Source organism: Scophthalmus maximus, chromosome 10 (genome assembly GCF_022379125.1).
Source record: "Scophthalmus maximus strain ysfricsl-2021 chromosome 10, ASM2237912v1, whole genome shotgun sequence".
NCBI lineage: Eukaryota > Metazoa > Chordata > Actinopteri > Pleuronectiformes > Scophthalmidae > Scophthalmus > Scophthalmus maximus.
The window spans coordinates 21,181,564-21,207,500 of NC_061524.1; the positions used below are offsets into that span (position 1 = coordinate 21,181,564).

The following is a 25,937-nucleotide window of genomic DNA, read 5'->3' on the forward strand; positions in this document are numbered from 1 at the left end:
GAGAGCTCGTCCACTGCACCCACCTTCTCCTGCAACCATGTACCGATTGGATGGACCAGCTGTCAACCACGCTGTATCCATGCTTCAATGTGGTGAAGTTTGTTGGAATACATCCCTTCAGGTATAAAAAAAACAACTCAGGGGAAAGGAAAAAAGTCATTTTTCAGCATTCCTTTGATCAGATTTAGTTTGTGAGTGTGTCTCCAAATATATGCGGATGTATACTTATACCAAAAATAACTAATTAACACTTTGATCACACTGTGTGTAAGGATGCCTACATTTCTCAAACATTCTTTCTGCTGCCAACGCAGTGGGCGGAATGAACCCTCAAAATGATTCATGGGGAAACAAAAAATTTAAAACTTCCCAAAACGACAAGAATTAGGCGATCCTTGATGTGAAGTCGTACAAATGTAAACGCAGAATAATGACCTTGCAACTAACCTTGACGTGTGAGTTGCAAACACATTGTGCTTGTGATGCTGTTTCATGTGCCACAGCCTGATTGCTGCAATAAAAAGTAGCGGAGAGCATGGAGCGTGAGGTGGTGGTGGGGGAGTGGGGGGGGGTTCCATAAGGACAATTGTTTCTTGCCCAGATCCTTAATTACATCAAAGACCTAGGAAAGCTCGACAAGGCTTAAATCACACACACATGCACAGCCTGCATGAGCAGGAAATCGAATGGAAATGTGCAACTTTCCCTTTGCCGTTGCCGAGGATGCCTCTGCTAGGGACCACCACTTTGAGGACTTCACGGTGGCTTTGTGTCCATTAACTCAGTGGCGGACAAAAAGAGAGTGAGACTTCTCTATTAACACAGAGGCTCTTTGATCTGTATCTCCCCTGTGGTACCAATTAGCTTGCTGCACCGTTTGCATTCCAAAACTCCGTGCGCTTCCTCTTTTGAAAGACATCCTGCATGAATTATCAATCTACCGGAACTTTTATTCCCCTTCGACGAAAAGTGAATTATGAGTGGCATATCTCTGAAGTTTGGCTGCTTCAAACGAGGGGAACTCTACGAGTGCAGAGGAGATAAGATTTCAGATGCCCGGCTTCCCCCACCGATCTTTTATCTGACTATGATGCTGATGACGGTGGCCTCCTGCTTATTTCTGCTAGTCCTGACGAAAAGAGGAGGTCACGGTTTGGAGTGTGCCAAAACAGAGCTTTCTACTCAAATGATGAGACACAGGGAAGCAGAGTAGTTGAGAAGTGATCAAAGGAAGATAAATAGCTGTGAATATTCTCCGAATGCCTTTATCCCTTGTTAGCAAAGGCAATCACTACAGAAAGATCCATCTCCGTCACGTAAGCCCCAACAAGATCATAGGAAGGACAGGCGGGAGAAAAGCTGCCGTGGGAACGTGTGACAAAAGTACATTTGGTGAATTTCACCCGAACAAGAACAAAAGCACTGAGCCCTGCTTTTTATAAATGAATGATTTTTGCAATCTGAGCGGTCGATGCTGATGAAGGGAAATATAAATCAAGGGTAAGCGCGAGGCTTCTCGGCGAGTGTGGCTCACAGAGATAATGGCATCATCATGCCCGTGTGGTTCGCTGTTCCTGGGAAGATTAAACACTTTATCATTGTCTTTGGGACAAACACGCATCTCCAGCTATTAGACGGCCCTTCTGCTCAGACCTGACATCCAAGTGTCAGCCACGTCACACGGCAGAAGCCTGAAGAGGAGAGATGAGATTTGACAGCAGCCGTATCAGGCCAGTGCTACCTTTCGGGGCGGTGGCCCACGGTGGCAGGCGACCTCCCTTTTATTACCGCTGTCTCACACTGATGATGTCATCTAAACACATACTGAAAGGCCCAGAAGCTTTCAAGCTCAGTTTATCTCGTTTTATGGCTCTAACAACTCTGTCGCTCCCAAGAAAAGTCATGGGCCATGGGGAATCACACACAACCCCCCCCCCCCAATAATAGGCTGCAGTGTGTCACGGAACATGGGAGGACGACAGCAGGAGCCGGTGCATGAAAAAGAGGAAAGGGACATGAACGGTGACGGTGGGAGAGACGGTAAATCTAAATGAGGAAGAGGAGGAGGAGGGATGACTGTGTCTCACAGCTCACTAGTCTGGAATCAGTCAGACAATCAATTCCACCACTCAGTTTCAGGCTGGCAGGTCCTGCTTCAATGGCACAGAGCGTCGCAGGCAGCACCAAATTATCAACAGTGCTGTATTACGTCTATAAATCACGGCAGGTAAATTACACACAAAAAAAACAGTACAAGATTATACGAGCCTCACTTATGGTTATGATTGGCTGCAGTTTTCCATTGGGATTAATTAAATACTCTGGATTCTGCTGCAACAAACAAACACGTCAGAGATCATTTTGTTCTAGTTCACTCTTTCAACTAGCACAAACTGAGCCATTACAGTTTCTTTCACGAAGCTACTGTCCATTTTAAGTTAAGACAGGATTGTGAAATTGTCATTCGTTACTGTTCTGCCGGGTTCAATTCTTTAGTGCTACAAGGCATAGTCATATTCATTTGATAATAACAGTTTTTTTTTTTAAATGACATCCATCCGATGTCCCTTTGCAGACTGGGTCGCTTCAGATGGATACATAAAAAAAAAAGGATTGATGTTGATGACTGGGAAAAGATTCAGTGGCTGATGAGTCCGTATCCACAGGATTAACATTTCTAGCTACACGAGGCAGTTTGTGGTTGACTGCTATACTAATGTTACCGCTTAATCTTTGCACAAGCATTGATAGACACTTTTTAGGATGTGATGATTGGATGATTGGACAAAGCAAGTTCACCGCCTTGCTCATAGACATTGCACCTTTTGCCAAAGGTTCGTCGAAAGTCAGAGCGGGAGAGAGCAAACAACAGTAAAACGAGTGTCGGATGATAAAATGGACCCAGTCTGATTCCCTCTCTAAGGCGGCATCAGAGGCATCGATCACGCCGGTCCGTTGTTCCTCTGACAAAGTTTTGCGAAGACACGTCTAATGTGGCTAATGTGTCTGAGCTGTGGATTTTAGCTTAGATGAAACGGCCTTTCCAGCACTAAAGGAGGATGTGCTCTTATCTCTGTGGAACAGTCATTAGAAGCGGCAGGGCCGGTCTCAGAATTCCATCTAATGAGGGCTCATCCGTCCTTCTTCCCAACACAAGGATCCCTACAATGGACTCTGAGGATTGTGCAGCCATTGTATTCAGGATGTCTTTACTTGTGAAACTACTGGACCGAACACTAGTCCCTCTCAGTTTGAATTTTAGATTAACGATTATAAACCTGAAGTAAAAATCGTCCCTCCAATCGCAACCATTTCCCTCTGAATCTCTGAATATAAGCTACATCCTGCCTAATATCTACTGCCAGATGTCTATTCGTTTGAAAATTGCTGTTTCCTTGACGGACACTTCTTTTTAGAGTTCCACTTGATAGTGGTGGATCAAAGCAGCGCGTGAAGTATTCATCTGTCGACTCTGTCGCCATTCCTGAGTTGAAGTGTTCCACTCACCTGCGTTTCCAGTTCATTGAGTCACGAGTGAAGCGGACCACAAAGAGAATACCAGAATTTGAGAGTAGACCTATTCATGCTGGGAGGGAAATGAAAATACCCCGAACGCCAGCAGACGCGTCGCAGACTAAGATTCTGTTCCTCACCGCCTCCTCTCTTCGTCCGTCCAAACTGTATGACCAAGTAGCTACAACAGCAGGAAAGTGAGGGGGACCAACGGGGTCATCTATAATAGGGCCAGGAAATGGTGTGAGCTTGCTGTTGGGGCCTGGGTGGTGGTGTCATGAAGTGTGAGTGTGTGATAAATGCTCCCTGTTTGTGGGATTTGAGGTCCTCATTAGTCCGTGTTCAGGAGGAGACCTGCGGCCATTATTCCTGCAGCTTCCTTGACAAGAGGCTGAATGTGACGCGCGTGTTTCCGTGGTGGTGCTAGTAGACGTGTATTTTAGATGAACACATCCGGTCCTGACAGCCACAGTCTGACATCTCCCTCTGCACAGCTTGTTAGTCTCGATCGTATTTGATTCACACATGTAGGGTTTTGTTATTGGGAAATGACAATATTCGGAATTTTATGTGAGAATGATTGTGAAAAAAACAAAAACATTTTTTGTTTGTCAATTTTGGTTTCCAATTGACCGAAGTAAGACAGGGAAACAAAATATATTGAAATGAAAAACCAACAACTGCTTTCATCCGATTTTTTTCACTAATCAATAGCAATTTGATAAATTAAAGGGGTAGTTCGGTGATTTTGAAGTGGGGTTGTATGAGTTACTTATGCATAGTTAACATGTTACCTTATGGAGATGGTGATCAGCGCTGTCATTTTACAGATTTTGGAGGAGAAGTGGAAGTAGCGAAAGGTGAGAGTCCTACTGTTGCAGAAAAACGTATTTTTCGCCACATTTTTAAATGCATATCCGTTCAATTGTACGATAATTAATGTATTTCTTCACTGCTTCAGTTTGCCGCCAGACAGCCGTTTATTTTTGCACTTCTTTTTTTTTCAAGCGTACTTCGGCCATGTATCACTAAGCCAACTCACGCCGGTGCAGAGCAGCAGCACATCACTTGGCAAATCAGCTGTTCGACTCCGAGCTACCGCGGCCGATTCAAGATACATTATAAAAAGCGACGAGGACATGCCATTCACTGTGGACGTAAGAGGATACCTTTATGAACCAGAGGACACGGAAGAAGAACTGCAAGGTGATATGCTGCTGCTCTGGACCGGCCCGAGTTGGTGTAGTAATATCAGCAGCGTAACATTATTTCTGTGCAGTGATGACATTTCGCTGTGCCCCTGCTGTCATTTGCAGATGTTATCAATAGCTGCCATATTGTGAGCATCATCGCTGAACCGATGCATGCAAGACAATTAAATCACCTAATTCTCATCAAGCTGTGTGTTTTCAGAATATGGCCGGCAGCACAGCGACTTCTGATGTCACAGTGGTCACAGATCGTACACCCTTAACCACAGCGCAACGCTCTGTTCAGCTTCTCTGCCAACTTCTTATGCACTGAGCCATTATTTATGTTCGCTTCTTCAGTGAACTGCGGCTGCCAGGAGGTTTGTGACAAAAAGCCACAACAGGAAAAAAAAAACAACAACCAAGGACACCAATGTAACCACGGACTGTGTGCAAATGTATTTTTAAGCTGCCCGTGTCTCTGACTGACACAATGGAGCGTGGTATCTTTAAATGCATGATAGCAGAAAGGATGTGCATGTGCGCAGGGAACAAATTCCCTTATCCGCAGGCGCTGCGTGACAGTATGTCATGTCAAATTTTCAGGACGGTTCCTTTCGGCTGCACAGGGGAAGAGGTAGCAGCCAGCCGGGCCTGCCTGCCTGCCTGCCTGCGTCAGTGGCTGTAACAGTAGTCTGGACGTCTGGCCCAATCAATACTCAGAGACAAACGTCTGCCCCAGTCTCCTGTTACTGTACCTCTGTTCCCCCGGCTGCTCTGCAGACAGCCATGTGCCGCAGACAGCCATGTGCCGCAGACAGCCATGATGCCGCAGACAGCCATGATGCCGCAGACAGCCATGATGCCACAGGCTCATATCGGCGGAGGGGCTTATCACGGAAACAACGCCGGAAATGTGATGCCACGCTGACACTTTAATTTGTCGCCGGCGACGGGGTTTGTCAAACTATTCCGGAGTTCATCAGCCACCTGTCCTGATTTCACTCCGCAGATGACTTCTCAGGGCCCTCGAGAAATCCTTTGCCGCGATGACCTTGATGCTCAATCACGTACAGGCCTCTGCGGAGCAGGTACCACGTTGCTCTTCGGTTCAGAACAATGTGCGGGATCCCGATTCACCCGCGTGAGAGCGAATAACATCTTGTCCTGCTTTAACAAGAGACACCAGAGGAAAACTGAGAAGAGGAAGCACACTTTTTCAGCAAACCTACAATCATTGGAGTAAAAAAAAAAGAGTAAATAAATATCAATCGTGTCACTATTATTGTTAGTGTGTGAAGCTACATTGATACTAATGCTGATACTACTAAAAGGTTGTCCATCCAGACATCACCTGACCCTTCACAACCATTGAGCATTTGCGCGGCAACGTAAACAGGAAGTAGATTGTCCAATCTGCAGTTGGTTGCTTGGTTACAGAAAATACTACGAATGAGAAACAACAATGGTGAAAGTAAGATCGGGGAATTCTTCTCTTGGACCGACGACGTGGAACTTGTACTTGACGTTGGCGTTTACAACAATTTGCGTGAACCGCTGGTTGTTGAGTCGCGACTGATAATTGATAAATAATAATTTAAACTGTCAAACGTATCTGTTTCAGGAGCTCGAGAACTCCGGAGCACTGTGAACTGTTGTTGGTAAGGTCTCGACTTTGCTCCGTGAAGTAGTAGTACTGTAACTATATAGATGCAACTGAATTGAAATGAATAGAAAGTGAGGAAGTCATTTTTTTTGCAAAGCCAAAGTGCCGACAAACAGTTTGTTTATTGTATTTGTTTTTCAGGCAAAGAGTTTTAGCTGATGCTCATGACTGAAACACCTTTTGAGTAATCATAAAGGTTTATATTACTGTACATTGTACTAATATTGTACTAATATTGTTGAACAAGCTGCTCTAAACCAGGTTTAGTTTAGTTCTGTGATTTGCAGCGCCGCCATGGAATGAACCTCCATCATCTATGCAGAAGCATGAGAGCGACGAACAGCATTCCGCACTCTGACCCGTGCGTGACTGGCTGATGTCCAACATCAAAACAAAAAGGAACCACAGAACAGATCCATGTTCAGAAACAGGCCTCTGGGAAACCGTATATGTAATCAACAAGATTTGACATGCTTACACTCACAAATTGTTCTTACTCCATGATAAGCTCAAGAACAAAACTGACACTCGACTTTAACGACGGCGTTACGCTGCTTCACAATTAAAAAACTCAGTGTTAGCCATTTCTCCAGAAGAGGAAGGAGGGAGGAATCGCTTTAATCTCTGCGATTTCATTTCCTTTGCTTCCGTCTCGGTAATTTGGTGCGACTGCAGATGTCTGCTCTGTGTGCTTAAGCCCTTCAGCCATATGGTGCCGCCGCCCGGACCATGACACAAAGGGTTTTTAATCAGTCTTCTCAATGACGGAGCACATTCTGTCATTAGCGAACACAAAGCTTTGCGGCTCTCGCCTCCAAAGTCTTTTGGCTGCGGCGGCGGCTGAGATCCCTACGTCTAGTGCTGCCTCGCTGCAGAGAGAAACGAGGAAAAGAAAACACTGTTCAGTTCGAAAGTGTTTGGCCTTCTGATCTATTTAAGCTGGCTGGTTCTCAGCACTTTCTGCAAAAACATTTCCAACCTCTCTCCCTCCTGCTTTTTACTCTGCTGCAGACAAACCTAACACACTGGAAAACAAAATATCTCGCAAATAAAAACTGCAGCCTGAAAGTGGAAGCGGGGCTAATCACGTTACGAATGACTTGTAGGTGACGCTTTAACGTCACAACAGTCTCGTAGACTGTATATAAAAACAGACGTAGTCACTGGGTCCGGAGAAGTGAAGCCAATGCGTTAGTGCCTGAAGCCTGTATTCTGTGTACTGACCAGCAGAGGGCGACTCTATGAGAAAATTACTCATAATTTATAACGTCCGTAAACATTTTCCAGAAGAGTTTAAGGTTCAATCTCTAGTTTGAAGTCTTCTTCAATACATAATGTTCATTTTGTACATTATGGTCCATTTACAGTCAAATAGACATAAAACTCTGGATACAGTGTGATTGATGGCTGGTCCATCCAATCGGTGCATGGTTGCAGGTGTAGGCGGGGGCGCAGTGGGCGAGCTCTCAGTCAGGCCACACCCCCAATTCCTCGAGGCTTCTAAACGGCAGCTAAAAAACCAAACAGGTGACGTCACCTTCTTGACATCTGCACAATCTGAGGTTATTGGTGACATAAAGGATAGAGAATAATTGCTCCGCCATGGAACAACAAAGAGGCAAAGACAAAGTGTCACTTCTTTCTCGTTGGCGAGCAACGAGACAGAGTCAGGCCAAGTGCAAACGGGGGCAAAAAAAGCTTCAAACACAGAGCTCCTGTTTCCACCGCGAGCAGCCATTTTGGATCCAGGCCAACTGTCCAAACAGATCAATATTAATGGGCAGAGGAGTTATCTGAAGGGTGAAAGTGACAGAGCTTTAATGGGCAAATGTATGAACTTTAGTATAATTGAATTCATTGGGGTTGTGCCCTCAAAGTAAATATTATTCAATAGCATAGAATTTTACCATAAATTAAACCCAATAAGAAGATTCACCATTTGCTGACCTTTACATGTTGTTTATATAAATATATACATTAAACTGTTGACCCCCTTCGCTAGTTTGAATTGTAATTATAAACAGCCTGGAGTGAAGCTTTAGTGCGTCCCGACTTTCACCGAATGATCCCGCGCTCATTATCCAAACTACGTCAATGTGTCAGCTCGGGCACAGGATGAAGCTGCTGCGGGATGAGAGGATTGAGGTTAACGTGGAGCAGAATGTGAATCTCTGAGTGTGTGTGTGTGTGTGTGTGTGTGTGTGTGTGTGTGTGTGTGTGTGTGTGGGTGGGTGTGGCGAGGCTGCAGCCATGTTCGCTGACACTGTAAAAGCAGTCATGCTCTTTAAGAGGGAGTTGATTTATTTAACGTCAGCCGCGGATTTGTTATTTTCACACTCTGGATGAATATGGGGAATGTGAACACTGGTCCCGGTTTACGGGCAGTGAGGTCGGCAGATTGTCCGCGCTGACAGTGGAAGAGCTGTTTTCTCCTCACAGCTTGCCGCCTGTGCTCGAGCATGGACACGCGATTTGGATTTTGTGTGTGTGTGTGTGTGTGTGTGTGTGTGTGTGTGTGTGTGTGTGTGTGTGTGTGTGTGTGTGTGTGTTCTCTTGTAGGAAACTAACTGGCTCCTGTCCAAGATCCCCGGGTATCTAATTGCATGCAGTGTGAGGTTGGTGCACTCCTCTTTTCTTTCTCGGACGGAGAGTTAAACTCGCCCTGAGAGGTTGCATCATTTCATCTTTCCCACGTGAGGATAATTAGCCGTTGAGAAACATGAAAGTCAGCAGAAAAGTTCCTTTGAAGTCCAAATATTTCGTCTGAGAGGCATATTTCAGGCGCTGGGCTTGTACAGCCTGTCAGGCTGCCGCTGAGCACCAGATCAAATGGGGGATCAATTAATTTATTCTTTTCCGTGCTAAAATATTTTTTCGCCGTGTTTTCTCGGTGGCACCTTTTCTGATTCCTCCGGTGGCCCGGGGCGCTGAGGAGCATCGCGGCTCCCACTCACATGACTCTTCACATCTGCTGATCGATAGCCTCTGCTCGATGGCCGCAGGTTCGCTGAATGTCAAGCAACCGTGGGAAAGTTATCCCGTCACGTTTCACGCGAGGAGGCCTTAAGCCAGTAATTATCCATCCCGCCGCCCGCACAGGAAAATGAAAGGAGGCTAACGAACCCGGTTCATTTGAACAACCGGGATTTTTGTCGTTGACTGGAGCCTTCTATCCGATTAAGATTTTTTTTTTGTGATGTTCTCGACAAATGATACGTGATGTTCACGTATCATTTGTCGAGCAACGGACGGAAGATATTATGACTCAGGATTCAAAATGTACAAATTATTCAGGACGGATGTAGAAACTTGAAACACTCGGTTGCATGTTGGTTTAAAATGTGGGGTCTTTCTGTGGGGCTTTACCGCATCAGCCAACAGACACGGAGACATATTTTAAAATGTTATCGCCAAACCTTGCAAACTTGGCACGGACTATTTCTAGGAGAGTTGCAGGGAGTACAGTGTAAAAGCAAAGTTCAAGTCCATTAGCGGCATTCAGACATGGAATCCGGGGGAAAGTCCGGGGAACTGCGAGTCCGGAGTTTGCCGTTCACATACGACCGGACGCAGCCGGAGATTATCCGAGGCAGGCGCGATTGACAGCAACAGAGAATTCACAGATTTTCCCTGCTGTATTCTCAGCTTATGTCCGATGTCCAAACAGAGAGCGTTGGATATTCTTCACTCTTAAAAAAACAGGGACGTCAATATGTCACTCAAATATGAGAAGAAGGTTCACCGGCGATAACGAATCAACACATCTTTCTGCTGAACTGCAGTTTGGCCAGATTTGAATCAGGAGCTGCTGATGTTGCTCACGTATGAATGTTTGCTACTGGGAAACAGCTACAGAGCTACAGACGCCGACACGCATCAACAACAAATCAATACAGAATCTCCTTTGCCGTTCACAACTAATTCAAAGTCCAGGCCACGCGGTGATGACATGTTCATTTGCGAGGCGAAAAAAAAGAAAAATTCAATGTAGCTCGACTTTTATTTTTAGAGGAGAGTGAAGAAGTGTGAATCTGATCACCAGGATATTCAGTGAGCTGTCGTACGATAGAAAACTGTTTGAATCAAAAACTGCTCCAACACCATTTTCAAGCAAATCTCTACCTGAAGCTGTGATACTTTCTGCCAAAGGGTCGAGACATTAGCAAGAAAAGTTTACCCAATTTTGAATTTTTCCCCTGCTGTCGACGGAGATATCGCTCCCTATGGAACAGTGTTACCCCTAGGTTAACTGGATTTTGTTGGGGGGGGTTAGGGTTAGGGTTAGGTTTCACAAATCAAGTTTCATCCAAAATATTTTATGCAGGAATGAGGAATAACGTGTATAAGGAAAGTGACCTTTAATGACTTCTGCGGGGCGCGCCCCCCCCCCAATTCAATGGTTGGGGAAACACTGGAACATGATGATAATCACCTCTCTACCGACAGCCTGGACGTGAGGCATTCGAGGAACATCCATAAATTGGAGTGAGAGAAAATAACTTGGGTAACGCCACACCCCTGGAGACGGATTTGTACCCCACTTCGCCTACCACCACCAAGTTCATTCTCAACCTGTGAGAAACACCGTGAAGGATTTTAAACACCTGAGTCACATGCGCGCCTTTTTCCTTCTCCGTTTAAACTAATAAAAGAGTTGCCTCAGTTCAGGCCTACTTCATTTCCCCCGCACACAAAAATCAGGAATCATTGAGGGAATCAATAAAAGATCAGACCGGTACACCACTAACACTTCCTGTTCCCGCCCCACAATTGTCAAAGTAGGAAAACCCAATTGGGGAACATTCCCACATCGCGGGGCCACAGCCCAACGAGAATCCCCGTTCCTGAAAGACAAACTATGATCCAACCAGACGCCCAAAAGCACACGGGTAAACATTGTGAGGAGCATCAGCGATGCGTGTCTGCAGCGGGCTGCGTGTTCGGGCTCCCGGACATCAGTCTGAGCTCGGCCCTGCTGTCAACAATCCCTCCGCATCCCCTCGTCCCCCCGAGCGGAGCCAGGCAGAGACTGTGACACTAACCCAGCGCCTCTGCACACATCAGTGACACTAATGGGGACGGAGGGCTGATGTAGGGTGGCATGTGTGTCAAGAGTTCGCTGGGTCGTGTGTGTGTGTGTGTGTGTGTGTGTGTGTGTGTGTGTGTGTGCGTGTGTGTGTGTGTGTGTGGATTGCACAAGTGGAGCATGTGCGCTCGCTCTGCGGCACAGAGATCAATTCATGTCGCTGTGGCAAATGGCATGACAACCAGTCTCCTCCCCATCACCATCTGCTTCCTCTGTGCCAATTTGTCGTTTTAATACCGAGCACGAGTGCGACACAGGAAAGAAGAATAGAAAACAAAAGAAAAACAAGGGCGGTGAGAGAGGTCAACTGGAGTTTATCAGAGTGTAAAGGTAGAACTACAAACCACATACCTTGCACCACCCTGTCTGCAAATCTAGACAAAAGATTCTTCTTTTTTTTTCCTTTTTTTTAAAGATGGGCCTGTGATACATTGGCTACCTGTCCAGGGTGATGGGCTGCCGCCCCCCGCGACCCTTAAAGGATAAAGCGGTTTAGATAATGGACGGATGGATGGTTAAAAAAGAAAATGCACAAAAACAAACTGACACCGCTGCATTCTTCTCCTCCAGAGGGCGTGTCCAAGTGTCCTTGAGCTTCTCCTGATCAGTATGTGGATGTGTGTGTGGAGGAGATACAGAAGGGCTGCATCGAACGCAGTTCGTTTGGCAGAACGTCTCCTCCGATTGGGGCAGAGCGGTCCAGTGGGAGCGGTGGTGTGGTGCAGGTTTTACAGGATCTGTCTGATGTTGTGGTTTGGCACAATAGGATCTTTTCTTTACTTTTTCTTTTTTTTTTTGTCCAACAGAAAAGTATGTGGGCCGAGAACAAACGTTCAAAACATCCAGACTATGCACTGAACCAGGCGTCACTTCTGTTAGTGGGAAGGACACAAGAGTGTGCACTGTCAAGAGAGTGGGTGACAAGATATGAAAGCAATGCCACTCTCTCTCTCTCTGCCTCCATCTCTCTCTCTTGTTTTTGGCACAATAAAACCTCTATTCAACTCAGCGGTCTGATCATGTTTCACGCCTCTTCAACCCGCATCGCCTGCCGCTCCGTCCCATTTCACCCCCCTTTGACGCGCCTTTGTGCGATCAATAATGACAGGCAGAAAATGGCCGTTTACATCGGGGCCCCCCCCCCCCAGTGCCACCGCGATGCCAGGGATCCAGCTCAAACCCCTTGTTCCTATATATTCACGTATTGTTTCCCGGCCATCAGCTTGAGAGCGCCGAGAAACCTGGTGGGCTTCCATTCAATTCAACTGACGCACAGTGCACCACAATGTGCCCCGCCAGCCAGGAGAGGGATCACGGGCACAATGGTGGGGCGCGTTGAGAGTGGCGTGAATTGAGAGATAGTCCGACACGATCATCCGCACTTTGGAATGGGAGCGAATCAAAGCTCACAGGGATAAAACCCACAATTATTTGTCCTGAGCTGTGACTGGCTGGAATATCGCTTCAAAATCATGGCTTATAAATACAGTACAGCCTGACCCAAAGGAGCCTTTCACAGACACACCGATATTAAATATTTTATCAGACAGAGTAAACAATGCAGAAAAAAAGTTGTTTACATTTGCATCAAATAAATCATGTTTGTTTTTATAGTTAAATTCAAGTTCTACATATTTGGTTTCCTTTTTTCATCATGGCTGACAAGATTTTATTTTACTTTTGTGCCAGCGTTAGTTTTTTGTTATTTTATAACAATAGATGTCTGTTGCTTTGTTTTTTTCACTTGTTTGAAACTGAAAACAACACGTCATGTGTCACAAATCGAAATTTGAATGTGAACTCGCTTCACCTCAGCTTGTGTTGTTGTTGTTGTTCTTGTCATATTTGTGTTTGTGTTGTTTTCTTCCTAGGGAAAGTATGGAACATTACCAGAGTCGCATCGACCGTTCTTGTCATAAACGAATACCAGAAGAGCATTGATAGTATTCTGAGATACTCGATTGAGAAGTTGGAATAAAAAGAAAAGGGTAAAAACTCTAAACAACAGAGACTGGCGGTTTTCAAGAAAAACAGGAATCACAACTGAACTTACAGGTTTTGTTTGTCACGCACAGCAATCTCCCGATCCACCAGTGTGTGGATTCTGTCAGGGAGTGTAGGAGCTGCAATTCCCGAAGGTGGGGCCGGGGTGGAGGGGTGCAGGGATGGAGGGGGACCGAGACCCCCCGCTGAGCTTCTCCCTCTGAAAACGGTTCAGTCTTCAGCAAACTTCCTGTGAAAAACAGAGGAATAAATCATGAGGATGGAAGACGAAACGAGAGCGGCAGCTGCACTGCAAACACGGGAGAAACCTCCAGGATCTCTCACAGGGGCCGCTGACCCACAGTGGCCCCCTGGTGTGATCTCCCGGTCACTCTGCTGTCAGAACAACACAGCAAACAGGAGCAGAGGCCCGTACACAGAGCCAGATGTGCTGGGTACAGGCAAAGCGCGGATGATCTTTTTTTCCACCCCTTAATTTGGATGAAGAAAGTTTAAATGATATGAAAGTAGAAATACTGACAATCCATACAGACGTGCCACGAGTTCAGGATTATTCAGATTCGACGCAACGCCGCTCGCGCTCGTTCACACCCGAGTGAAGGAAACTATTTGCACGATTAGATTACAGACAAAGTCAATGCAAAAACACGAGAATTCCGCGTCCGTCACACCGGACGACACAAATGACATGCCCCACGCTGGCATGTTAAACCACACTTGCCAGCGTCCAAAACTTGTTTTCATGACCATCTGACATAATTCATAACAGTATGACATATTGGAGGGTGTGTTTTGAACTGATAGACCTCTGGGCCACAAGAGAAACCCCGTCTGGTCGGACAGTAGCAGTGCACAGGCGACCCAGCCGACCTGTTGTGTCTTTACTTCGGACCCGTCTGTGATCTACTGCTTCATCTACAGCACAGATTTTACTCCTGCGTCACGCACCAAACAATATTTTCTCGGGGGGGGTTTATCATCCATCATGTGTGCTCGGAGCTTTTACCACTTTCTCACCCCCCCGGAACTTCTTCGGAACATTGAAAAACTTTCCTCGCTCGCCTGGAGCCGGAGCCTCTGCTCTCCGGAGCCTCGTTCGTGGGGGCAGAGCCGGGGGCTGCTCTGTCGTTAGCCCGCCTCAGCGCTGTCATCCGTTACCCAGCCTCCCCGAAGAAACACCGCAATTACCCTGACCACAAGTCATGACGGATGAACTTCCTGTAGGTCCGTCCTTGCAAGTTAGGCAACCCCCAAACACACACACCCCAACACGCCGTCTCTGATGATCAGTGGTGACTAATGGCGACTGGTCCATGGATTTCCTGTAACTGAGCTTACCTCCTATGAAACAAACATGTTTTAACCTACAGCCACATGGCACTTCAGTGAAGAGCGGGGGCGGGGCCTCTCATCTACAGCCATGTATGCAGCACGTCGAGCCCACTGACTCAGCAGAGCGCAGCTGCTTCCCACGGCCACTGAAGGCCTGTAAACACTTAACAACCCCGGCCATCTGCAGATGAAGCACACCGCTGTGAGCCGCACGGCGACAGAGGGCGGGTCTCAGTCGCAACGTGTGGCCGGTTGGTGGAAAGGTTACGGGGCCGCCGAGCCAAATGACACCAGGTCATCGTCAGACGGTGATGTCACCTCTGAGAATGTATTTAAAGAAAAGTAGCCTCCATTACACACAACCTCTGACCACCAGCGTCCGGCGCGCCAGTCACACTGGACAGGCCGCAGCTGTTCTTCTGGTCAAAGCACATCACCATCAATAAGGATGACGTCAATACCACGAGGTTCATGTTTTTCTTCAATACAGACATATAGATGGGCGATGGATCCAGCAGATATCTAACATGGTTGAGTTGAGATATTACGACTGTGGAGGCAAATGAAGTATTAAAATCACTGCATCGCCACGCTCATCGAACAATTCAATGTAGGGCTGCAACTTACGATTATTTTCATAATCAATTCATCTGTAGATTATTTCTCAGCTCCAATTCAATATTCCTTTGTTCCCAGTTCAGAAGAATCTTAATACATTGCGTTCATTTGTGCAGGAGATTCCTGTAATTCAGAAGCTGAAAGGCTGCAGCCGATGATAATTTTCATCATCAATAAACTGATCAAGCTTGTCGGGCTTACAAAAAGTGTTTAACTTCCTTTCACAGCTTCCGGAGGCCTGTACGGTAGAGAGACACAGCTAATATTTAAACATCTGCTGATTCATTTTGCCAATTACTACTCGGTAAAAGGGATCTTTTCAGCTCTATGTGTTTTGCAAATGTGTGCAACGTCGTCATATAGTGGAAAACAGGTAATCCATTTGAAGATGGGGGAAAAAAAAGTTGGGAATGATAAGATCTTCTGATGATTTAGTCCCAAACACTGAAATCTACAGAAAATGTCCTCAACAACAACATGCAGATGGGGATAAGCAACGTGATTAGCAGCCGCTGGCAGAGACGTTAGATAAATTGAGGTCAGCAGATGCTTCTCAAGTGGACACAGGACGGTCCCGTGTCTGTCTCTTGGACGTGGGAGGTAACATCTACCGATTACAAAGGAGGTGTTGTTGTTTTGTACCGCTGGAGTTTCTTGTTCTTCCTTGCAGCCTGAACAGAGGTTCTAGTATCGATTTGAGCGAATGAGATCAGCTGGCGGGGTTGTTATGGGGCTCTGTGACTTCAGCTGTTGGGGCTATTAGGTTGGGTGCTCATATAAACGCATGGGAGCTGAAGGATAATGTTGCTGTGATTGTTTCACGGCGACACGGCGATCATTGTTCCCCAGCGTTAGGTGGCAGCCTATAATTTCTAATCTCATTTTCTAGAAATAGTCCCACAGAGAGGCCCCCTTATCCTGCCATAATAGTTTTGAGGTGAGCCCCATTAACCAAATGAGCTTTTCAGAGCACAACATTCCCATTAACACCGCTCGTACAATCCCTCATCTCCTTCAAATGTCCACCAGTCTGTTCCCCGCAGACCCCATGCACCAGCAAGCCGACATCTCCCTTTTCAGGGTGTTTGCATCCGTTCTCCCTCCCCTGAGCAGAGTTGGCAAAATCCTTCCCTCGCCAAAAATAACCCTAAATCGCCCTAAACAGATTCCATCCCCCACAGACTCGCACATCACATGCCCAACTCCACTCCCACTGTTCTAGATATTTCCCCGTAGGTCTTGTGGTGCTCACTGGGTTGTGGTTGTGATCAATGGCCCCTGGCAGCAGGCGTCAGGGGGGCCCTGGGCTCCAGGAATGGAGGTATTAATAATGTAAGGTCCAGGCCTGTCATATCCTCCATTAGCACAGAGGAGGCGGGAGGCCAACGGCTGATTGATTACTAATTAGATTAATTGCAGTCTTTTAAAAAAAAAAAAAAGGAGGAGAATGTAATAGACTTCACTGACAAGTCGGGGGCGGAGGAGCTCGGCCGATTGAAGAATATCCACCGAGGGTGCTAGAATTCAGATTAGAGATGCATGTTTCTCCTCTGAGACGAGAACACGGACCAGGAAAGAAAAGCTCCAGTCTGTGTAATAAACAAGAATTCAATCAAAGTTCATCTGACTACCGATTACTTTAATAATGTCTAATAAACTGCTCAGTTCTCTGCAGGCCTCTCGCTATAATGCCCCCGGCGTGTAAGTGCAGCGACCCGCTCCACGAACTGAAGAGTGTTATTTGCCATTTCCCGTTCCCATCCCCACGCTTGTGCCTCGTTAGCCGCCGCTATCTGGGAAACATGAGGCCCAACGCGCTCCAGCTTCCATGTAATGCCTGTGATGGTGAACAGTGAACACAGACGTTAGTGAAAAAGGCGCAAATGAATAAAATCTAAAAAAAAAAAAAAGAAATCTAAATGAATCTGCACATACTGTATATTCATCAGCATCTTTTCCTCTAGACAATGTGTTCACTGTTGCAACTTTAAGACACTAAGTGTTTTCGTTCAGTTCAGAATAGCATTGGTTTGCCCATATTTCACAAAAATCAATTACTGTTGGCCACTTAGAGTCATGCACAACGTCCAACATGATGAATGTGATGCATTTTTGTTTGAGGTCAGTTATTGTAGGATTGATCAGGACTAAACTGAGTGTGTGGGAAGCTGTTGAGTTTTTTTAATTTTGACTTTCTCATGGTCAAAACTTTTGTTGAAGTATTTCCAACCCCGATATAAAAATCACTGGAAAACACTGAATATTAATTTACTAAAAGAGGCATTAGTCTGAAAAAAAAAAAATCCCAGAATCCCTGTATCAACATCAGTGCTGCAATTATTTCCGTCCAAATCACGTCTTCATTCTCAACAAGTGGCGAGGCAGGCGTGCTGGACTAATTGGCACATTGGTATGGCCACACTCATTACACAAACCCACACTCTACAGAAATAGCCCTCACACTTCTGAGGGGATAATGCTTTCCAAATAGGGAGGTGCCTTATTTGTCCCAGCCTGCCTCCTGCACCAGCGGACCATGGCGAGTCGGATCTTGCTCCGCCGGCTCTTGCCAACCTCGGGGGGTGGAACGGGCCCAGTATGAATGGGTGTGTTTAGTGCAATAACCGTGCCGATTTTGACACGGTTGATTTATCTCCAAGAAGCCTGCAGAAGACTCACAAACGCCCCGATCGCAAAATCAAGAGGAAATCCCGTCACGCTGAGAAGAATCCTGTGGTTCATTTCGCAACTCTGACATAATGATGTCATCAGTAGAGCTGGACTTCCAATCACACACTTTGCTTATTCTTCTCATCTAATGTAATGAATCGTAAGTATCCTGGTCTCCATCACTACCTCAGCGAGATGGGTCTTTACACTTTCTTGTCACAAATGAGTCTTTGTGGGGCTTTTAAGGATCAAGTGAAATATTACACCTATTCATTATTCTCCTCCTTCATCCTGTTTGGAGGTAGATCTGAGCCTGACAAACTTCATCTCTGCTCAGTGGTGTTGGACGGCCAATGCCGGAATCTGTTGGCACGTCATGCCTAAGTGTACAGTATAGCCACATGCATCAACCGTTCAGTCGGGGTCCAGTTTTGTAGTTAGATACTTTTAGTACTGATTGGACACAGATGCTCATGGAGAAGGACAAAATAACTACTGCATGTAGTATTTACTAACTTAAAACGGTCTCCCATTTAAGTCTAGAGTACGTTCAAACTTTGGGATTTGCAGACAGGGATCCAACGTCCAAAATTAGCACTCACCAGTCGCCAAATGCGGGTAACTTTGGTCTTTAGCGAGTAAATTATGGACACCACACGGAACAAAATAATGTCCTACACGCGAGAAAAAACTGCTGGTTGCTGTCACTCAGACTGTTTAAAAATAGCTGTCAATTCAACCTGCTGGATCCGCCGCACTTCACGTGACGTGCGCCGGACGTAATTGCGTCAGTCATCAAGGATGCATCAGCAGCTACAAACAAAGACGGTGGCGTGGGGCTGTGCCGCTGGGCGGCGGTGGGGTTCCGTTGCGCCAGGCGGGTTCCATGAAGGGGGTCGGGTACGGAGGCGGCGGCAACTCTGGACGCGTGTCGGGCCCTTCTCACAGATCTCCCCAGCTACGTCGCCCGCCGGGACCACCCGTTTCGCGGTGGGGGACCCCCGGCAGGGCAGCCATCATCTACAGCCAAAGAGTTAATTTTGAACCCTGGAGGTAACACCTGTACCTGTTTTGACAATCACAATAACACTCTCTTGCTGGCATATGGTTGAAGATAAGATTTTGCTCGCTCTTGAAAACTACTCTCCCTGTAATGTTGCGTTCACACCAAACGCAAAAGCGGTACTCCCGCAAGTTTAGCCCGCAGCGGTGCGAGTAAACCCGTTCTCTTTCGGACTCAGGCGTCAGTGATTTTGGGAGAATCTCAACGCCGATCGGCTTTGGGGCCATCGCGTCACGTGAATATTTGGCTCGGGTTCAAATATCCCAACTGGGGCGTGTGAAGCGAATGATGAGAATTTAGTCTTTGCATTAACTTTGTATGTAACCTCATCGCACGAAAAAATCTGCTGAACATTTGAGCGCAACGTAAGAATTCAGATTTTCCCGCATTTTGGGTACAAGGAACATCCTGATGGTATCAACGTAGTCTGCAATGATGGTGTGAATTATCTACAACACGAGTTTGTCTTCAGTTGCGTCCGTCATGGTCTTTCCCCCCTGTGGCCACGGCCGCCTCCCACCTCCTCCTCACAGCCCCTGTGGCTCACTGCAGTTGACCACATGCTGTGCTAATTGAAAGCGACCCTGACTCGTCCTTTTCCAGAACCGCTCTGGCCGGTGTCCTGTTGTTTTCCCCGCCACCGGTGGTTGACAACTGGCCTTTTTCGGCTGCGGCGTTGTGCGGCGTGAACTCTGACCTCGCCTCGTCGGCATCTCTCCCTCTGCAAACACACGACCGGGTCCACACTGCAGACGACTTGACTGCCTGTTACAATTGTTCTAAAATAGTTGTTCGCAAGGTTAACTGATGCAGAATATCACACAATAACGAGAGGTTTACAATTCCGAGCCACCTTTGCTCGAACGCACAAACTCTGAAGGACGAAAGCACAAATGTTAACCTAATGGATGAGCTACATCGGCAGCACAGATTCTCCCTCGCACTTAATTCCTTTATCAAAGAGCAGCGATATTCCACTCAAACAAAATGCTTGTAGCTGCAGTGTTTCAACAGAGGTGGGCCGCTCTTATCGCCATCACCGAACAGGACCGGCCCGTAACGTAACAGCCTCGCAAGTGCGCTCATAAATCACCTGAAGAGGCTCTATGCCACATGCACCGACACTCCCAATCTGCCGACCTGTGTCTTTATTAAAGAACACATTATACTGAGAGGAGCCTTTATTCCCCCGTCGCCCTGCTACACACTACCCAGCTCACGTATTTATGCAAACGCAAGAATATTTTCCTCTGCGCACACAAATACATTTCTCAGAGCTTTTATGTACCGTGTGTGTCTGTGTGTCTAAGACAGACTGTTTTTACATCTCGTCGCCCCCCCCCCCCCCCGTCACAATTACAGCAATCGTCTCTCTCCCACTGCGAGTGATGCATAAATTTGGATGTATGAATATCTACTCATCTGATTTACCTTTGTGAATCTCTCAGGTTTTATTGGCCAAACTGTGTAAACAACAGTGTGATATTTGTGTGTGTGTGTGTGTGTGTGTGTGTGTGTGTGTGTGTGTGTGTGTGTGTGTGTGTGTGTGTGTGTGTGTTTCCTGCTTTGTTGATATAAAAGCATTGGGGTTTTTTTTCGTTTCTCTCTCGCTCCGTCCCTCCAATAACCGAGAATCTAAATTGTAAAACCTCACCAGTAAACATGACGCGAGCGAACAAAGACATAGCAACAGTCAGAATGGGCCCTACGTGTACACAGAGTGGAGACATTCAGCCCTTTAATTTGTTCAAAACCACTTCTTTGTTCCCTACGCGCACAAGTCGAGCACTGAATCAGTTTCACATGTGGTGAATTGCATGTCAAATTCAATTATTAAGCTGCTAAAGGCCTAGACTGCTGGGGAACTTATATCATGAGCATCTCTCTCCCTCTCTCCCTCTGTCCTTCTCTCTCTCCTTTTCCCTCCTTCCTTCTCCTTCTCTCTCTCTCTCTCTCTCTCTGTCTCTGCCCCCATGTATCTACATTACATGTCACTAGCTCGGTTTTCTCTCTCTCCTAGTGTATCTCTGACCCCAGAGCTGCAGGATCCAAACCCTTCATTATTATTATTATTACTATTATTATTATTATTAATGTCATTATTCTATTTATAAGTGTCAGTTTTTCCCTAATCGTAAGTATCAGTCTGGTAGAGATTAAAGCAACTGTTATACAACCCCTCTAGCCCCCGATATGTTCACAGTACATGTCACTAACCCTGTTTGTGTTTTCTATCTCTCCTAGTGTACCTCTGACCCCAGAGCTGCAGGACCCAAACCCGTCATTATTATTGTTATTATTATTATTATTATTATGCACTAATTATAACAACAACATGATTGTAATTGTTTGTAATTATAAGTATCAGTCTGGTAGAGATCTCTCTCTCTTCTCTCCTACTGTCTCTCCTCTCACCCTCTTTCCTCCCACCTCTCCTCTCTTCCCCATTTCTCTCCTCACCCCAACCGGTCGAGACAGATGATCGCCCACAACTGAGTCTGGTTCTGTCAGAGATTTCTTCCTGTTAAAAGGGAGTTTTTTTTCTCCCAAATGCTTTGTTCATTGTGGGATTCGTTGGGTTTTCCCTGTAATATTGTAATATTGACCTCAATGTAAAGTGCCGAGACAATGTATCTTGTGATATGGCGCTATACAAATAAAAATTGAATTGAATTGAATTGGCGGCTGGCTCAAAGAGAAGCCAGCCACCCCGGCCTTCAGGAAAAGTCACACTGGTCATAGCAGGTTACATGGAAACAAGCAAAAGCCTGCAGGTAAACCGAAGTAAGAAAGAACACATGCCACTGTGCTGTGAAGGACCTCACAAGAAACCCTCAATTAGTCTCCTGAAGGACAAGGTCAGTCATCCCTATTGGTCTAAATTAAGGGTTTCTGTAATCACACAGTAATTGTCGGCGCACCACTGCTCGATCATTTTCAAGATTTGACATTTGTTGTGACACCACACAAATGAGGAACAAGCGCTGTTGAAGGACTCCGGGATGTCACATCTCCGCCTGCGTTCTCAGCCGAACCAGTCTTTCTACTCAACGCGACTGCAAAACTCTCCGCGGCAAACACCGGCGGCGAGACGCACGCCGCGAAGAAAGCCTCAAACTCCGAGAGGAGCACTCCAGAAATGCAACGCCAAGGACGGGGATCGAACGGAGGCACGAGGTCGTCCGGCCATCCTCTCCCTCAGAGCTGCACACTGAGCCTGGAAATATACAACTCTGAGGTTTCTCCTCTCAACAATGTTTTCACGATAATGAGAACTAGAGGATTTCTTTTTATTTTTTTTGTTCAAACAGGGCCAATTTTGACCTTAAGACACTGCTGGAGCAAAGTGTACCCGACAACACGAAGTCTCAACAAGTCGTATATCTGGGCTGATGCCTCAACTGCGGCAAAAAAGTAAAGTCACCAATATTATACATATAAAAAAGTCCTGCACCAGGCGTAAAGTTCCCAATTGCAGCATTTTATCGTCGCCAAAAGGTTTAAATGTACATCCTTTATAAACCTGCGGTCATTGTTTCTTGTTTGCCGACTGTTAAACTTTATGTCGTCGACATTAAATGTTTCTCCGTTTGTCCTCGGGTCTTGAAAAAGGATCTTGATCCTGATCATAAAGTTATTTAAAGTCGGACTCCTCCTCCTGAGAGGGTTATTGTTAGAATAGCAATAGCAATTGTCGGTTTAATAAAATGTCCCAGCAGGACTTTCTCTTCTCTTCTGCCGTAAGAGAGGACGACATTTGAATACATTCTGGTTTGTCATTCTTAAAGTCACTGCGAATGATAACTTCGGTACAGTGGCAATCACTCACCCAGTCAAAATCAGATATGAGCTCTAATCTCGCAAGGGTCACGCTGCTGCCTGCATGACCGAGAAGAGCAACGCATACCTCACTCCCACCTTCACGGCCTCACCTGTCCCGCTGCTAAGCATCCCGGTCAGAGGAGGATGAGAGGAGGGACGGAGGGAGGGGCGGTCCCTGCTGCACACATCCCGACATTACAGTTCAAACAAAGTCTCGCAGCAGTCGAGGCTGAGCCGCCGTTTGTTATCCCGTCTGATGTGGAGCCGGCGACGCGCAGACGCACGGCGAAGCACAGCAAGGTAATCCAGGATTACGGCGCCCGACGTGTCATTTTTTCCGCAGACGTGTTATTCCTCCGTCGTCTTCTGTGTGAAATGTAGGGTGCAACCCCGTCCGTCTGCTCCAAACTCTCCTCTGGCACCCATCAATGTCACGCCGTGGACCAGCATAGACGACGAGATAATGAGCTCCCGTTGCCTTGTCAACGCTATCCACCTTCTTTTTTTTTCCCCCCCTCCGACAGCCACACTCTTAAGCTGCCGTTCGCCCGTTTCCCTGGTGTGCAGAGCTCTTCGGTAAACACAGAGATCTCGATAGTAGATGAAATTTCATATTGTCTTAAAATCCCTCCAAAAGCAAACCGCAGACGGACAGGGAGGGAGGGGGGGGGGGGGGGGGTTAACGGCCTGTGAGAAATACTAAGTCACACACAAAATGTAAAAGGCAGAGGTTAGAAATTTACATGCAAACACTAGAGGCTGGTAATAACTGCCCTTTGTGTGTGAAGTGGCAGACAGTCGGGATGCTTGACCTGCACTTGGCCTGAGACATTTATAGCTAGAAACCCGTCATATTAAGTCATATTTCACTCTTTAATGTTTTAAAGTATAAGTGCTTATTCTTAAAATGAGCCTTCGGGTGAGCGCGCACACACACACGCGCACACACTAATGAGTACAGACACAGACCATTTAAATCTGAACGCATGTCAGATCAAATATATATTTCACTGTTTAATGTGATTAAACTCAAAATATTCTTCCTCCGAGGTTCTTTTGTGCGACACACCTAGTCCAATAGCCACTCACAAAAGGTACCGTATTGCCAGCTATGTGGGAAAACAGCATAAACTTGCATATACCAGCTATAAGCTGCGAGCCCCATGCAGTGATGTGTGTACAGTAGTTTTGGTGTAGTGACCTTCAATGTAGTAACTGCACACTCTATGAGACTAATCATTTTTGTTGAAGCACGAGGTCGTGACAATAATCACGTGACTTTGATTTCTTGTACTTGATGTTCAAGAGGGGACCTCTTTTAATCCTGGTTTTGAAATGAGTTTGAATATTATCCAGCGGTTGTTTGTCTGCTCATTTGTTTCATATCTCACTTCTCTTCTTAATGGTGTTGTATTTGCTCTTTAAGTGTCACTCACTTTATTTCTATTTTGGTTTTTTTCCCCATGTTCATGTGCTCCACCTCTTTGGAAAATTACATTGGGAATGTCAGTGTGACATCACCTTTGTTATTTGGAGGACCTTTCCTTGTGTTTATGGTGGTTTTTAGTTTGAAGTCGGGGCCATGTTAGCATCACCTATAATGAGAGTCAAACGCCCACAGAGGCAGGTCATTTCGACGGAGGAGACGGAAATGATGGTTACTCACTCGGTTTCCCTGCACAGCTTCAAAGCCCACGTCGGCTCACGAGCAAAAGTTTAAAAGTTCCTTTTATTCCAAAGTGTTCCTCCTCATGTTGCCGTCTTCTCTGGGGTTTCGGTTTAAAGCTCCTCTCTCCGATGCTCGAAAAAACACAAATGCCGTAGGGTTGAGGAAGAGTCGGGCCACATTCCTCATGTCTTATCTACATGTGCACCGCAACATTTCCTGTAGAGTGGCATTCCCAACCCCCCCCCCCCCCCCCCCCCCCAGGTGTCACTGCCTGAGTGTCACTGCAGTGTGACATTCCACTCACGACGCGCTACTCCGAACAACATTCAACTCCAACGTCACACACTTGTTTACCAGCTCATGACAATCGGACAATTTCCCCCGCTCATCTTTTTGCAAAGCGTTTCACCGTCGACAGTCTGTTCTGGCCTCGGTCTCGTTCGCAAGCGTCAAAGAGATGAATTTAGTCTTCAAACGAAGATTCCAAATCCACTGCTTCGTTAACAAATCATAAACTGAAAAGTGAGGCTCGAAGACAAGCTGCAACAGTCAGACTTTGATTTCCAAGAGGTCCCTGTAAACACCCCTCCGTATATTCACTTTTATTCTAACAGTAATGGTGCGTTCACACAAAACGCAAAGCAATTTTTTTTTCACGCAATGAGATTATGCACAAAGTCAAAGTCAATGCAGAATTCGGGATAAGGGATTTGCTCGAGTAGAAATGTGTCAACTCGAGCAAGAGTATAACAAACGCAAAGTTTATATTAGCATACAGGGCTCCAGACTTACTTTTTACATTGGTTGCACCGGTGCACCTAACTTTTTCATCTGGGTTCACCAACACATCATTTAGGTGCATCCAAAAAATTTCGCTGCACCTATTGGCACCGCAATAATACACCTATTATACCTTTTTTCTTGACAGTTCCCATATACATACATATACGTAATTTCTTAACACATTATGAACATGACTGTAAACAGGAATAAAGAAGCTTTTTCGTGAGGATGATTTGGGATCTAAATTTTGTAAATGGTTGCTTGTCTTTGGCGATATTATAAGCCGTGTTGAATGTTATTATCATTTCTGACTCGAAGCGGTGAGAAGAATGGACAAATGTTTTGTTTTTTTAGCGCTACACACAGACAGACCAGCCAAATGTCAGGCGCACCGGCTCGACCACGGAAAATTCTTAGTCGCACTGCACAGATTTTTGGTCGCATATGCCCAAAATGGTCGCTCTCTGGAGCCCTATAATATATATATATATATATATATATATATATATATATATATATAT

At 46.1% G+C, this 25,937-nt stretch overlaps 1 protein-coding gene across 4 annotated transcripts in view; it reads right to left on the bottom strand.

Moving 5' to 3' along the window:
- sema6e (sema domain, transmembrane domain (TM), and cytoplasmic domain, (semaphorin) 6E) overlaps positions 1 to 25,937 on the bottom strand; it is a 141,662-nt gene that overhangs the window by 68,125 nt on the left and 47,600 nt on the right. For 3 of the 4 annotated variants that reach the window (XM_035608316.2, XM_035608318.2, XM_035608319.2), the window contains one exon: positions 13,509 to 13,688. The gene's annotated coding sequence lies outside the window, so the exon portion shown is untranslated. Of the gene's footprint in view, positions 1 to 13,508; positions 13,689 to 24,630; positions 24,773 to 25,937 lie in introns of those variants that run through there. The other variant, XM_035608317.2, reaches the window with a different exon arrangement.